The 16,926-nt window shown below is 37.6% G+C and overlaps 1 protein-coding gene across 3 annotated transcripts in view; it reads right to left on the reverse strand.

The window, feature by feature from the left end:
- FNDC3A (fibronectin type III domain containing 3A) overlaps positions 1-14,309 on the reverse strand; it is a 184,203-nt gene extending 169,894 nt beyond the window's left edge. Inside the window, exon 1 of one of the 3 annotated variants that reach the window (XM_044249716.1) lies at positions 14,259-14,309. The gene's annotated coding sequence lies outside the window, so the exon portion shown is untranslated. Of the gene's footprint in view, positions 1-12,977; positions 13,249-13,664; positions 13,929-14,258 lie in introns of those variants that run through there. The other 2 variants (XM_044249714.1, XM_044249715.1) reach the window with 2 other exon arrangements.
- Between the last annotated feature and the right edge of the window lie 2,617 nt (positions 14,310-16,926).

Here is a 16,926-nt window from a genome sequence, read left to right on the forward strand (position 1 = left end):
TGAGAGAATGAGCATATGTACTTCCCTTTTCCCTTGAGGGAAAGGGGTAAAGGGAGAGAGAGAGAGAAGATTCCAAAGATTCCAAGCAGGCTCTATGCCCAGGTCAGAGCCTGATGTGGGGTTCCATCTCTAAACACTGAGATCATGACCTGAGCCGAAATCAAGAGTTGGACGCTTAATGACTGAGCCATCCAGGTGCCTCACACTACTCCTAATTTTTAATGTACCCAGTGGACATTAGAAAGGTGAGTGAATTTATTATAAATAGAAACCAAATGACCATGCTTTAAAAGCATGATTTTTTTAAAAATATGGTCCAGGGTTCACCATTGGCAGTATGCTCTTGATATGTACTGAACTAAAAGAAAAATCAATGTTCTTTTTACAGATGCTTTGGACAAATGACACAGAATTTTTTTTAGACTTTAATTCTGTGTAAGACTAAGTGTTACTTACTAGCAACCTGCAGAATGAGCTCTTATTAATAAAATTTGTTAACAGAATGTGTAAAGTAAAATTAACACATTTCAAAAGATTACTTGGGCCTCTACTTCACTGCTAAGACATTCAGCTGCCATCAATACAGTTAGAGGATTCCCACAATTTGCAGAAGGATACTTTACTATCTGTTTATCTATCTATCATCAGTGCCCTCTTTGATTGCCCTGGTTTTTGCAGTGCCTTTAGTAGGTCATGGTTCTCAAGTCCAGGAGCTTTTATTTATAAATTAATATATGGTTAGCTTTATTATTCCCATTCAATTTGGTTTCTGGAGAAGGCTGATTAACCCAATAGTGTACAATGATGCATATATACATTAGTGATGCTTTTGGCTTATAAGTTTACCTTGTTGTTTAAGTAGATGTATTTATAAACCTTCTAATTTGGCATATATGGTTCATTGATCTGCTATTTATGAATTTATGTTATTTAAATAACTTACAACATATTTTTCATGCAAGTGCAATAACCTGTTTTTATACATAGGGCAGTGTTCATAGGGCATTTTTCTGTAATGTATTGAACCATATGAAATTGTCATTTCTAAGGTAAAAAATATTAAAATAACATGATTTCACATGGTTTAACCTAATAAAGGCAAATACATATCTTGTATATAAAATACATTTCCTTATAAGGTAGGTGGTAATTTATATAGATCATTAGCAACAAATTTACTATAACTTATTTTCTAATTCTTTGTCCACTGGAAAGGTGGAAGAAGTAAAATGTGTAGGATGGGTGGGTCTCAGTCTTTTATCCCACATAAATGAACAGAGGTTTAAAAAAAGAAGGAGAAGTTGATGGCCGCTACCATTATTCTCCAATGCCAGACACATTATATATAACTTAATTTAATTAGGCTGTCAGGAGATAAAGCTCCCATGCCCCACTAGGAAATCACACCTTAATACTAACATGAAAATCTGGTTAAAATAGACTTCAAAGGCACTTCTGATGAAAAAGACAAAAAAGATACATCCAGTCAGGAAACCATGGGAACTGAGAGCAGGAGTTGCTTCTAAGAAATCAACCCCAATCTGTTAAAGGACAGAGAGTGTACACATAATTAAGACCAACAATTTTTTTTTTCTAAGTGCCCTTGTCTTAAATCCCATTTTACAGTTCTAGCTCATGTTTTCAGAGCACTTGGGTTACCTTTAGAGCCCAAGGTAATTATATCTGAGGCAATTCTGTTTTCATCTACAAATACTTTACTGTCCTTTTAAAATGTGCTGGCTTATATATTATATTCACTTTGCTTTTTTAGAATTTCAAATTCTTGATTATAGGTATCGGGATGACTCTGAATTAAAGACTAAAACCTCTTGTTTCTGAATATTTTCTGACCAGAATTAACGCCTTGGCATCTAGGTTCGCAACAGATGGGTTTGTATTCCCCTGTAAAAGCTATTGAAGTAGTTTCACTGTAATTTCACCATATTTAACATTTCCTTCTAAATAGAGAGTTTTATAAGACATCAGGAGAAAATCAAGAAACATTTCTGTATTTCTTATAAGAAAGATTTGTCTGTAGAACCCAATGTTTTAACATTGCCCTTTTGGAGGTAACAGATTCATTGTTTATAAATCTATTATTATGCCTGAGTTAAATATTATTGCCTCTAAACACGCTCATCTTCTCCCACCTTTTTAAAATTTTTTTATTTTTAAAACTTTTATTGTTATGTTAGTCACCATACAATACATCATTATTTTTTGATGCAGTGTTCCATGATTCATTGTTTACCTGTAACACCCAGTTCCGTGCAATACGTACCTTCCTTAAACTCACCACCAGGCTCAAAGGGAAAAGTGAAGGGGGGGGAAATCTTTTTTTTTTTTTTTAATTTTCCTTCTTTTTAGTCTACCTTTAGCTCAAGCTGATGACATCAATCCTAGAATTTACCACCAACTTTCTTAAAATGTTAGGTTCTAATACTGAAAGGGGGTGAAGAATAAAAATATCTAGACAAATTAGACTTGAAAACTATATTCAATATTCTAATTTTACATTTGAAAAAATTGCTTTTATAATAGATATTCAGAAAATAAAGTACATTAAAATTGTCTTGTTTTGCAGGTAAAGGTTGAGAATCACTTATCTTTAATTCTTGCTTTTTTAATCTATGGTAACAGTTTCTGACCCACTGCTATACTGAAAGTGCTAGTTTTAAATGCACCAATGATTTCAGACACCAGATGGAAAGCTTGTGAATGAAGGGAGGTGTTATTAAAAATTACACAGAAAAAAGAGACAAAAATCAAGACTGTCCAACAAGAAGGTGTGGCTCTAACATGGACTAATCATAACTGCCAAATCCAAACTTTATGTTTTATTTTTGCTACCTCACAAAAGTTGTACATTTTATACTTAAGAACATATGTATAGTCATCATTTTAAATTCTTCCTCCTGTCCCTAATTTCAACTTCCATTTCTACAGCTACCCACAGTGAAAGGTACACTTTTAGGCTTGTTCTCTGCACTTACCTATGTATATATAAGGTTTTCTAGATTTTTTTGGTTGTTGTATAAACCAAATGACATGTATTAGTCAGTGTCTTTCTTTTTCATGTGAAATACTGTAATATTTTCTTAAAGAAGTACATTTGTTATCTATTCCCATTCTTTTCTAGGCTGCCTAATATTCTACCGTGTAAGAGCATATCATAACTTAACGATTCTAATGTCGAACAATGAAACTGCTTCCATTTTTCTCCTTACACTTCCCCCTCTGCAAGAAATAACCATATAGGGGCACCCGGGTGGCTCAGTGGGTTAAGCCGCTGCCTTCGGCTCAGGTCATGATCTCAGGGTCCTGGGATTGAGTCCCGCATCGGGCTCTCTGCTCGGCGGGGAGCCTGCTTCCTCCTCTCTCTCTGCCTGCCTCTCTGCCTACTTGTGATCTCTCTCTGTCAAATAAATAAATAAAATCTTTAAAAAAAAAAAAAAAGAAATAACCATATAATATTCTATATGAACCTGACAGTATCTTTATACAGAAAAAAAAAAATCTGTTCAGAAGTAAAGCACTTTTAAAGTTCACAGGTACTGTTGAACTTTTCTCCTCAAAAAGATGAGACTATTTATACTTTGTTTTCCAATTTTACTTAGTAATATTAAGGCTGTCCAGTTTTTGTTCATTTTATTACAAAGGTTTAAAAAAAATCCTATCTCCCTGATGTTTTCATTTGAATTTCTCAGAATAGTAGCATGGTTAAATAACTCTTCAAAACTTTATAGGCTATCTCTATTTCTACTTCTATGAATTTCCTACTTACATTCTCTATTTTCTACCAGTTTTTTTTTTATACTGATTTGAGAGCACACCTTGTATACTCTGAATATTAGCTTTGTCTATTACATGTCAAATCTGTTATTTGGCAATTCAGTTGCTTGCCTTTTTTAATGGCATCTAAGTTGATGTCTCACTTGAAAGGCCTTCTCTCTGTTTTAAAAAATTCACTTCTAAACTTGGCCACTTTATTTACTTATATTTAGCCCATCTAGATTTTAGTTTTGATAGTACCACAAAGAGGGTCCCTAATTATCTTTACCTCAAGTGGACAGTCAATTGTTCCACACCATTTATAGACTAGCTCTTCCACTACTAGTTTATCACACAAGACATTCTCCTGTATCCATGGAGTTCCTCCTGAATTCGATATTCTGTTCGTATGATCAACATGCTCATTCCTCCTCCAAATTTTTATTTTTTAAAAAACTGTAATTTTATAGTATGTTTTGACTTTTGATAGGTATGTTCACTGTTGTTATATTTGTTTTTGAAATTTACTTGGCCATTCTTATGCATTTCACCTTCTCAAAACTTGAAACATCAGTTTGTCAAATTCCATTCTAAAATCCTACCATAATCTAATTAGGATTATAATGACTATTTTCTCATTTGATGAGAACTGCTATTTTTATGGTATTAAGTTGTTACATCCATCCATTCAGATCTTCCTATAGTTTTCTTTATGTAGCTGTTGTATATTTTAGAAGGTTCTTAAGTATTTTATAATTTTAGCTTCTACTTTTTTGTTTTCATAGTTGGCTACTGCTGGTGTATAAGAAAGTTAAAGAATAGGGGCGTCTGGGTGGCTCAGTGGGTTAAGCCTCTGCCTTCGGCTCAGGTCATGATCTCAGGGTCCTGGGATCGAGCCCCGCATCGGGCTCTCTGCTCAGCGGGGAGCCTGCTTCCCCCTCTTCTCTGCCTGCCTCTCTGCCTACTTGTGATCTTTCTCTCTGTCAAATAAATAAAATCTTAAAAAAAAAAGAAAGAATAATCCAAGTTATAGCCAGTTAGTTTACTGAAATCTCTTTGTGACTCAAATCATTTTCTGTTGACTATCTTGTATTTTCTAAGTAGGTAATCATACCAACCACAAATACCAACAGTGATAATATCTCACCTTATCCCACACATACCCCTTATTTAGAGGTTAATTATTTTTCTTGCTTCTTAATGAACTGGCTGAGACTTTAGGACAAATGGTACGTTTTTATCTTTTTACGGAAGTCCTTCTAATATTTCACTGTGACATTTAATACAGGTTTTTGATAGAGACCCATTACAAGGTTATTTCCTATTAACAGTTATTAGGGACAACTGATTTTAGAAAATGATAGTTTTAGCACTAATAAGATAATTATACAGTTTTATTCTTTCATCTATGAATATAGTGAATTATGTCAATATGTTTCCTAGTACTGAATCAATATTATACTCCTGGGATTTAATACATTGGAAATGGCCAAGGCTCTGGAGTCGGGTGCCTGGGTTCAAACCCCTAATCTTTCACTAACTAGTTGTGTGATATTAGTCATGTTATTTTACTTTCTACTTCAGTTTCCTCATTTTTAAAAAGATGACAATATTATCTACCTCAGAGGGTTGTTTTAAGGATTAAAACAACTTAAGGATTAAGTAAACTGATATACATAAAGTTGTATGGAACAGCAGTCAGAACACAGAAGTATTTAATATATGTTAATTTATTGTTTACTGAGTGCCTTATATTTGCCAGGCATAGAGTATGCAGCATGGCAGGCAGGGGTCACCAAACTAAGGCCTGTGAGCCAAATCTGGTCCCGTTTCTGTAAAGTTTTATTGGAACACAGTCATACCCAATGTTTATAACTTATCTATGGCTGTTTTAATGGTCCTACAACACAGTTAAGTAGTTGTAACAGTCCATACAGCCAAATACCTTATCTGCCCCTTTATACAAAAAAAAAAAAAAAAAATTGCCAATGACAGCAGTACTGTTCCAACTCAAGAAGTTCATAAACTAATAGCTGAGACAGATAGGAAATATATATGCTATAGTATGATATGTACACAATCATGATATTGAGGGTATTACAGAAACATGGCAGTTCAGTATTAAATGACAAAAAGGATTCATACAAGTGAAAAAAAAGGCAAGAGAAGAGGTATTTTACTTACCCTTAATTATTTTTATGCATTTGTTTATATGTCTTTACCTTTCATCCCAGTTTGTGAATTAGTAGAGGGAAGGAGTACAGTATTCATCTTTGTGACATTCATAGTATCTAGGACATTTCAAGAATTAACAAATGATAGATGAATAAATGGTGAAAAGAACAACAGGTTATCAAGGTGTTAGAGCCTCTTATTACCCCTCTTTAAAGTGAAGAAACTAAGGCCCATAGAGGTAAGTAACATGTTCATGTTTATATACAGCCAATAAGGGAGGAAGCCAACAAATAAACCTCTACTTGCCTACTGTAAAATGTACGTTCTTTATACTACAAAGTTGGGAATAAATATAGTCACATGATATCAATGGACTATATACTTTGAAATAGAGACCAAAGACATTGTAATTGATGCAGCAGACATTATAATTGATGCAGCAGAACTGTGGTATGATTTTAATATCTAAAATTGAGCAATGATTTGCATAAAACTCATGTTTTTGAAAATACTAGCCTGGAAGCAGCCTGAAAGATGGATTAGAAGGAAACTGCACCTAAATTTTCTCCAAAGGCTACTCTACCACACACATCAGGCCAATTTTAACAAGGTTCAAGTAATAGATTAAAAAAATATAACTGCAGGGACTCCTGGGTGGCACAGTCAGTTAAGCGTCCAACTCTTGGCTTCATCTCAGGTCCCGGTTTCAGGATCCTGAGATGGAGCTCCATGTCAGGCTCAGGACTCAGCATGGAGTCTGCTTGAATTCCCTCTCCCTCTAGCTCAGTCCCTCCCTGCTAAAAGAAATATGTAAATATTTATAAAAAATATAACTGCAAGCATACAGTGGCATTTGAAGAATAATAATGCACCTACTGATCTGAAGTATCAGAAATTGCTGGTCCCAACACTGATAGAAGAAATAAAAAACTATTAACTAAAAGTGTAAGAAAAAAGCATATACTGCAAATGAAAATATTATATGGAAAAAAATCAAGTCTTAAGAACAAAACTGCAAATTGAGAATGCCTGTCTTAAGCAAACAAAAAAAAACCTAGAAAATGAAATCACATACTATAAATATTTTCACTTTAAGAATGTAAGCAAATCTTAAGAAAAACGGATTCTGATGTAAATGACTACTCCTTCAAGCTTGATCTCAAAAGCAGTTCTTGTACAGAATATCTATTTCTGCAAAAGAAAGCACATCATTAGTTTTTAAAGAGAAGTATTAACTGTGCTTTAAAATGCACATGAACCCCTGTATAGAATCCCCAAAGTAGGAAGATTTTTTTTTCTCTCCCTGAGGAATTAAATAATAAAGAAATCACCTACATTTTCTAACTTATTCTGTTCAAATGTATATTGAAATGTGGATTCTAAAGGAGGAAAACAGAAAGTATCTGTTAGATATTTGTGATAGAGGCTGATTAATACAATCTAATTTATTAAACTTAGGTAACTTTTATATCAAGGTTTATTTCAAAGTACACATCAAATTTACTTTTATTTCTGACTAAGCATAGAAGAGATCTCAAAAAGCTAGAAAGGAAGAGAGATATGAAAGTGAATCAGAAGTAACAGTTCCATCCATAAAATAAAAGTACTACCATATATCCAGCATATCTGTATAGGATTTAAAAATTTACCAAGTATAGGGCCTAAACACCAATGAGAGTTCAACAAGTGGATATTATTACTCCACACACAGGAATAGTCTTTCTTCCACTGGGAGAAAAAAAAAAAATCTTAAGGAATTCCCTTTTGCATATTTTTATCCCACTCTAGAAAAGACTAGCTGAAGTTGCTTGGAATATAAGGTAAGTACTCCCTTGCAAAAAGAACAGAGGCATTGGGATATGGACCACAATGAAAGATTATTAAGAATAGAAAGAAAGCTTTTACATGCAATCTGTTTGCCAAAAAAGCAGTTAAAACTTTTGAGTGAACTAAATGTTTAGTGGAAGCACATCTGCAGAATTTTGGAGGATAAAACTTGAACTCATTCTGGTGTTACTTAAAAAAACAAAAAACAAACAAACAAACAAAACACCAAAAAACAAAACTGCATTGCTTCCAATATGGCAGGATTAATATAAGCGTTTACTTGGTACTTTGTTTACATGGTTTCCAATATCTTTATGGGTGCTCACAATATTTTTGTGGGGAAAACAGGATAGGTATTTTTTCTCAATTTTAATGACTGGGAACTTAAGATGGAAAAAAGCTAATCTGAGATCATATGGCTAATAAGGGTAAAGCTGGAACTAAGATCCATGGTAAACTCCTAAAAAACAGAACAGCTGGAATGAACCAACTGTTTTAGGCTCTGGCAAAAGGGAGGTTGGAACCGAACTGTTAATTTCTCTCTAAAGCAAACATTTTTTTTTTTTTAAGATTTTATTTATTTATTTGACAGAGAGAGAGACCACAAGTAGGCAGAGAGGCAGGCTGGGGGCTGGGGGAGAAGGCTCCCTGCTGAGCAGAGAGCCCCATGCAGGGCTCAATCCCAGGACCCTGAGATCATGACCTGAGACAAAGGCAGAGGCTTAACCATTGGGCCACCCAGGTGCCCCTAAAGCAAAATTTAAAAAGTCAAATTTTTTTATGTAGCAATTCATGATGGAAATTTAGTTTTAAATTTCGTTCAAAAGGTTTGTACTACCCTACAATATAAGACAGTATATACATTTAGAAAGTATGAGAAATGTTAATATAAATAAATTACAAAAATTAACTTAAGTTTTGAAGTTTTGTTTGGTTGGTTTTAATGTTTTTAAGAGGGGAAAAAAGAAAACACACTGATTTTATCTAGGCCACAATCCATCTTACTCATCTTTGCTTTTTTCTAGCACCTAATACTATCCTTCATGTATAGAACATATTTACTAATGCCTTCAAATCAAAAAATGTTCTATGCCATATTCTGGCTCTCCTGATGACACAAAATGATGTCATTATTCTTGATGACTAGCCAATTCATTCATGCAACCATAACCCCGAGGCACCACTATTTACCTAGTAATGGCATATAAAACACAATGTGAAGGAAATAATTGCTTCAGATATACACATCTATAAATTTAGAAACTTCACAGAGCTATTCCATGTAAATGAATTTTCCAAAATAACTGATACTTATCCTTTAAATTACCATAACTTATATTTAAATAATCTTAATGGAAAAAAATAAAAAAAATTTTTTTAAAAGATTCTATTTGTCAGATAGAGAGAGAGACAGCACAAGCACGGGGAGCAGCAGGCAGAGGGAGAAGCAGACTCCGCGCTGAGTTGGAGCCCAATGTGGGACTCAATCTCGGGACTCTGGGACCATGACCTGAGCCAAAGGCAGACACTTAACTGACTAAGCCACCTGGGCATCCCTTAATGGGAATATTTTAAAAGTGATTTCTAGGTCTTCTTTACCTTAATCTGCACATGACACAACCATTTCTTGATGACTCAACCTCATCAATGTAAATATCAATTATTAGCCTATTCTGTAACACAGTGGCTCTTGGAGTTATTGAAAGGTATCTAACTTAACTGTTTATCTCCTCACTAACTCATCCTAGACTACTTTTAAAGACAAGGTTTCCTACCACCAGATCCCTATTATCACTTAAAAGCCACCAGTACCCTGGCCAAAGTTTGTAAAATGCCAGTTTCAGTTTAAACTATGTAAAATCAGAAAAGGCAGTTGATATACTTAGCCTTACAAAATTTTAAATCAAGCCATGATGTAACTATTTTCACTGCTCTAAGGCCTGGCTCAAAGGTTTTTCTTCTTTCACTTCCTAGTTCTGAGACCTAGTGGCTGTTTGTTGCTAGAAGTTTGGCCACAAAATAACACAGTAATAGTTATTTCTGCATATTTTCTTTATTTTTACTATAACAGAGGGAACAAATATAAATGACATTCATAACAAACAGCACCAAACAACCATGTAGACAAATGATATAAGGCATCTCACTTCATGTGCTGTAAGGACAATTACCTAGTCCAATTATTAGCCAAAAGTCTGCAAACTAGGTCCACTGGCCAAATACCGCCCACAGAGAGCTTGTTTTTGCTTGGCCCTTGAGTTAAAAATGATTCTTCTATTTATAAAAACTCATTTAAAAAATAAACAAAAAAGAATACTCAGAAGAGACTACAAGTAAACTGCAAAGTATAAAATACTATCTGGCAGTCTGCAGAAAAAGTTTGCTATTCTTGACCTAAGCTGTAATAAACACACACATACAAAACATATATAGCTATCCCTTACACATAAAGCTTAAGGTATTAATATGTCAAAGTAGACACATAGTTCTTTCAGTGATGAGTTCTTAAGGATACAACCAAATTATCTTCTCCAGCCCTGCCTATTCCTTTTGATCATGCCCTGGGGCTTAGCCAAAATCTGTAGGCAACCTTCTCTCTTTCTTCCTCTTAATACTTACCCTTGGATGCTCTCAGACAGGTCTCCCTGCTCCTACTTTCAGCCCTGGATGTCAGTCTTTTCTGGAATGTCTTTCCCTTTGCTAAGTTTTCCCCAAGCTTCAAGTCTGACTTCTTCCAAATGCCTTCTATGATCTTCCAGCCTTCAGTGGCCTCACCTTCTCTCGAATTACAGTCTTTTCCACACAATTTAATAATAACAGCTTATAGTTTTGCTAATGATTTTCTGTGTGTTAGTCTAGTATCCATAACTATTTTCTAAACAACTTGAAGGAAAGATATCATACTGCTTTAGTATCCCCACTTTAATAATAGCTCATCATCCTCTAAGCCCATGTCATCTCCCAATTGTACCTCTCTATCTTGGAGAAAAAATAACCTGAGGACTGGTAATAGGTGATAAGTGATTGGAAATACCGAAAAGATAACACCCACAAAATAACTTGATCGAAGAAGATAAGTTACACTGCAAACTTAGAAAGTGTATGTGAAAGACAAACAAAACTGTAATAGTGGAAGGACAGAGAGATAAGGATCAAGAGATTAAAAGATCACTGAACAATACTTTGAAATGAGATCAAAATATTAAAATTATAAAAGCTTACAATATAAGTTAAAAGAACAAAAATTGCCTTTCAACACTATTGGCCATTAATTTCCTTTTAACAAGCAGCTCTTGACATTGATATCCATAAGGACCTTTTTTTTTTTTTTTTTTTTTTGCAATGTGATAACTGAAGCACTGAACAATTCAATGGGATAGACATACACTGTATTCTAACTCTAGATTTTTCAATATTCTAAATTTATTTGAAGTGTGCTAGAGATGAGAAAAAAAATCCCCTATCAATTGATTACCTGGCTAATAAAATTGGAAAACATGGGCCTATCCCTACATCACTCTTAATGATAACACCTAGACTCATTTTCATAAAACAATGCACCCAGAATATAAAAAAAGTTTTTAGTACTTCATCAAACTATTAAATATAAGGTACACAAGACTTGCATGCATGAACATAAAAAACAAAAGTTTTATAACAATCATATACATTACCCATGAGATTAAACTAAAAATACTGCATATTATAAATTAAGTGCTATCTACCTAAGTAAAGCTACAAGACAAGGAGGATATTAATCATATATTCCTTCTTTTTGTCCTGGGTTTTACAGTGTCTCAGTCCTGACCTATGCCTGGCTGGTCAGAAAAGAGGGAAACAGTTTTCTTAAATAGTAATAAAATATGCCTAATATTATACTGTAGAAATTTTACAACAAAAAATTAATTATTAAATGCATGGTAAAATGAATCAGCTCTCAATTACTCACATGATGAGGGGAAGTGATGACACAGATGACACCAAATGATAATCCTAGCATCAGTTTTTTCAAATGCTTATCATTAATTTGGAAGAAGGAAACTGCCTTTATGATTACATCTGACTAAGGCCAGGGTTAACCAGAATGTTTATATTCACTAAACATTCAATGATTTTGAGGTTTTGAAAGGAGAGACAAAAGGGAAAAAGAGGGAGTTAATTTAAAAGCATACAGGTGGCTAATGGCAACCAGCCTGGGATAAAAGAATTTCTGTCAACCTACCTAAGAAAACTGAGAAATGATCTGTGGAGAAAATGAAAACAAACAAACAAACAAACAAACCAGTAAAACTTACAAGGACAGTGCTAAAATTTTTAAATAGAATGTTATTTGTAAAAATTTTAATGATTTTTTTCCTCTTAAATTATCCTTTCTTCCCACTAACTAGTATTATTAGTGATGGCAAGAACTAACAGTGGTCCAAAAAGCTGAAAGGAAATTTTAGGTCCTACGTTACAAAAGATGTGTTAAAAATCCTTTTATCACTCTTTTCTGTTAAGCCCACCATCTGTCTTAATAGGCACTTTATCTCATTACTCGAGAGAAATCAATTCAACCAAGAAAATACCAAAAAGGCAGAGGAATAATTCCTCTGGAATATTTTTAGGTGATTCAAACAAAACTTACACGATGGCAAGAATTACAGATTTAGCAAATACACAAAAACTAAATATTTATCCAAATACAAGATCACAGTCACAAATCTCAGTTAGTTGCTGCCTAACATATGGCTCCAACTTCTTAAGTGGCATATGTTTAGCTCGGGTGCTGGTAATAGCATGGTGGTAAAATAGTATAGTAACAGTTCAACTTTAGTTATTTCATTCTTATAATACAGAAAAACACTCCAACTTTGATTACAAGAACTAAAAAGAGACCACAATAAGAAACAATTATGTTGCTCGGTTTTAGAAGTCCATACCGAACACATATGAGGATTAACAAGGCAAAAAGAAAAAAAAAAATCTTACCAGCTTATTATTCTTAGTTAGAAGATGCTCAGACACAAAGGTGGCCACAAATTTCACAAAAGAAAATCTCTGAATTCACGATCCCTAGCACCTCAGCAACCATTATACCCCCCCCAATATCCCAAGGTTTTCAACGCTGTTTGATAAAGGAACGATCAACGACTACTTCAATTACAACAGCCCCCGCTGTGCTCCCGACTGTATGACAAAATTATTTGTTCATTTTCCTTTACCTAACGCATGGCGTCCCTCCACAGCCGTGTCAAAAGTTCAAAGATCCAGGTTGTTAAACAGGGCGAGGACCGCAGCCTCCAGTCAACCTCCTGACTGAACAGGTGGTTAACTCAGCCGCGTAGAGGAACGGCCAGGTACTGGCACCAGCCAAACAGGATCAAACACACCAGGGCGGGTTTTCGAGGTTTTAACCCCAAGATGAACGGGGGAAAGTCTCTTCAGAAAAAAACGTTCAAGTCCGGCGACTGCCTGGCGGCCGAAGCCTAAGGCACCGCGGCCGCTCGGCGATCTTCTCCGGCGGGCTGCGCACTCGACCCCCTGAGCCTCCGCGAGTGGCGCTGCTCACCGCCGGCCGGGGCGGGGGGGGAGCGGAGGAAAGGCCGCCCGCGCCGCCTCCTCCGGCTAGTGGCGGGGCCGCAGTCGCGCCCCCCACAAGCGCCTGCGGACGAGATTCGGACCCGGCAGGTGGCCGACAAGTTGACGGGTCCTGTCCCCGGCCCCACTCCCCGCTGCCCACAGCGCGCCCACAGGACGGGGTGGGCCGGGCCCCTCGACGGGCCCGATCCCCGCTCGGCGCCGCGGCCCCTCAGACCCAGCCTAACGGTTTCCGTGGCGCCTGCTCCGCGACGGGAATGGGACAGCTCGGTCTCCCCCGCCTTTCCCGATGGGAGCGCCCGCGCTCTCACCTCCGAGTCACGCCGCTCTGAGGCGGAGGAAGGCGGCTACCCTGGCGCCTCTTCTTCGGGTTCCTGATCGTTCTCGCTCTACCTCAGCGGCAGAGCCAGCTCTCGGGGCCGCTGCGGCCGCCGGCGCTCTGACTGTTGGGGTGGTTTTCCGGCAGTGACGGCGCCGCCTCAGCCCCGCTCTTCGCTCCCTCTCCGCGTAGCTCCCGCTTTCTGTTTCACCCGAGGGACCACGAACGCCGCCGCCGCCATGCTTACTACGGAGCCGGGAGGAGGAGCCCCGAATCGGCGCGCCCAGTGCGGCTGCGCGAGCCTCGCCGACGGCGCCCCCGGCCGGCCCGGACCCCGCGTTCCCGCCCCGCGCCGGAGCCTGCTAGCCCTGCGGGTCTTTCCCGGGAGCGCGAGTCGCCCGCCGAGCCCCTAATGCTGGGCGTTCCAGCGCCCCCTTACCGCTCCCAGGGCGCCCACCGCCCTCCCGGGGCTGCACGGTCCGTCCTGAGGCCTGGTTGTGCTAGGTTCGACTTAGCATCTGCCGCGGCCAGCCGGAGAGGAACACTAGGGAAATGTGGAGTTAATTGACTTCCTAGGGCCACTCACGCAATTCTCAGTCCAAATTGTAAAAGGCTCCCTCTGAGACGCGCCGGGTCAGCCTCTTTCGGAAAGCACAAGAACTTAACGCTGGCAGGTGCTTTTAAAGACACTCCCCCCAAGGAATAGGAAGCCAAGCAAAGTGGGTTGGATATTTTCCATCCTAAACACTTAGAGCCCCGGATCTCTACGGCAAGCAAAAATATTTAGATAATTACTTCAGTTGAAAACGTGGGGCTTAGTTTCCTGGTCTGTTCCCCAGCCAAATCGCATGAAAACCCATTACCTTAATTTCTACAACAGCGCGAAGCTTACAACTGAACGGAGCAGAGATTCCTTTAAACCTCCAGCAACTGGGGGCGCTGCAATAATTCCCGAGGGCCGGCCAGGGCTGCTTACTTTTGCAGATTCCACTAAAAGTCTTGGGAAGGGGGTCGTCTTTGGGACCGAGAGTCCGACTCCAGTAACTGTCCCTTCAAAAACAGTGATGAATGTAACCAGGCTCCACTGTTCTAGCTTTATTTCACTTTATTAATTGTGCTGCATTTTAATATAGCAGTATTTTTATTTTAACCCTGTTACAGAAATCCTCTTAAAATCTACTTACTCCCTACATTCTTAAAGAGAACAATGGTTAATAAAACCCTTTGTGCACGGTTGACCATCAAATATGATACCTTGGCCATATGCTGAAGTCCCAGGGGATTGCTGAGGTATATAGGATCCCTATTTTGGTGATGTCTTTTTTTTTTCTCTGTGGAATGTTCTCATCACCTTTTCTAATAATCTGTCACTGCTTCTCATCTCCTCATCTGTCTCTTTATCCACTCTGAGCCTTCCCCTCATCCTTTCTACTCTACTGTTTATTTTTTACTCTTTTTTCTTGATGGCATTTCTCTGGCTCCAGGTGATGATTGATCAGATATTTATATCCACAGCCAGCTAAGGAGAGAATCTTTTTCTTCCCATCAGTAAATAGGACAGTGACTCTATATCGAGTGATATTTTGAGATATTTTTATTGCTGTTCACTATCAAAAGTTCTTTCCCTGTGAGAAGTGTTTTCTTTCTTTAACTTCCAGTTTTGGCTCTCTTCCAGACAAAATTGCTGGAAAGCTGATCTCTGAGTAACTGAAGCATAACTGTATATTGTTTTAAAATATGAGTATTTATCAGAGTGTGGGCAAGTTGGGTGGCTACTCCATATTGCTACCCTAGCTCTGTTTGGTTGGAGACTAAGCTAGTGGTTTCCAAACCTAATTCTAAGCTAGTAATTTCCAAAGCTTCCTTCTTGGGAGTTTTTTAAAAGGCCAGAATCTTATAATCTACCCCTTAAGATTTTGTCTGAGGAGGGGACAGGGAACAGGAAATGACATTTTTTAAAACACTGTATTTTTAAAAAATATCCTGGGCATTCCTACATGTATAGGCACAACAAAGAAGAACAGCTATTTTGAAGGAGACTAAGACATAATTCCAGAATATCACTGAAGTGGATATAAAGATTGTAGTCAACAATATGCAGCACTGGAAGGTTGAGTCAAGTGAGGACTGGGGAATTTATGTCCTGTGGAGAGAATGAATCATACACATAAATAACCCTAACACAGGCACCAGTATGAATTCTCTGGGAATCTAGAAAGGCACAAGAATTTATGTCAGCTTTGAACAAGTCACTTCTCAGTACTTCATTTTTCTTCTCAATAAAATAAGGGTCATTTTCAATCATCTGTCTTAAACTCTCATCAATACTCAACACGTTGACCAATTATTTCTTTGAATATTACTTCTTCCTTTGGCCCTATACTCTTGGCATTTTTTCCTGCACTTCTGAGTACTATGTCTCTAATTCCTGTGCAGTTTCCTTCTCCTCTCCTTTTTGTTTTCATTATAACCTCTTGACCTAAACATCATTATCTTCACCAATGGATTTAGTTATCTATATGCTGATAATATATGCTGGGCTAGAGACAAAGGTGTCTCTAGCCCAGACCCTTCCCCTAAATCTCAAATCTAATACCTACTCTTTTATTGACATGTTTACTTAATGTCTTACAGCTACAAAGTGTGGTTCAACTGAGTTTATAAACTATTCCTGTATTCCTTTCTCCTCATCTATCCAGTTGTTCAGATCAAACATGTAATAGTCATCCCTGGTATCTCCCTCACCCTCATTTTTCATATTCATTGTAGCTTCAAGTCCTGGCAATTTTATCTTTCAAAACTCCCAAATTGGTCCACTTTTTACCAATTGCCACTAATTCAATCTGGCCTCACATATACAATCTAAGCCCTTTCAATTCATTTTCCACTTTGCAGCCAAAATGATCTCTTTTGGTTATTTTATTATTACTTTTTAAGAGACGAGATGAGAGAGAGAATAAGGGGAAGGTCAGAGGGAAGAGAGAATCCTAAGCGGGCTTCATGCCCAACACAGAGCCCGATGTGGGGCTCAATTCCACAACCCCGAGATCATGATCTGTGCCAAAATCCAGCGTTGGGCACTTAACTGATGAGCTACCCAGGTGCCCCTGCAGCCAAAATGATCTTTCTAAAAGCAAGTATGACTATGTCACTTCCATCAAAAACCTTTAAATAGCTTTTATTCTAAGATATGACTAGAATTCTTAAGATGGCCTACCAGACTGCATGAGGTCTTGCTTTTTCCAGTTTCATCT

Source organism: Neovison vison, chromosome 5 (genome assembly GCF_020171115.1).
Source record: "Neovison vison isolate M4711 chromosome 5, ASM_NN_V1, whole genome shotgun sequence".
NCBI lineage: Eukaryota > Metazoa > Chordata > Mammalia > Carnivora > Mustelidae > Neogale > Neogale vison.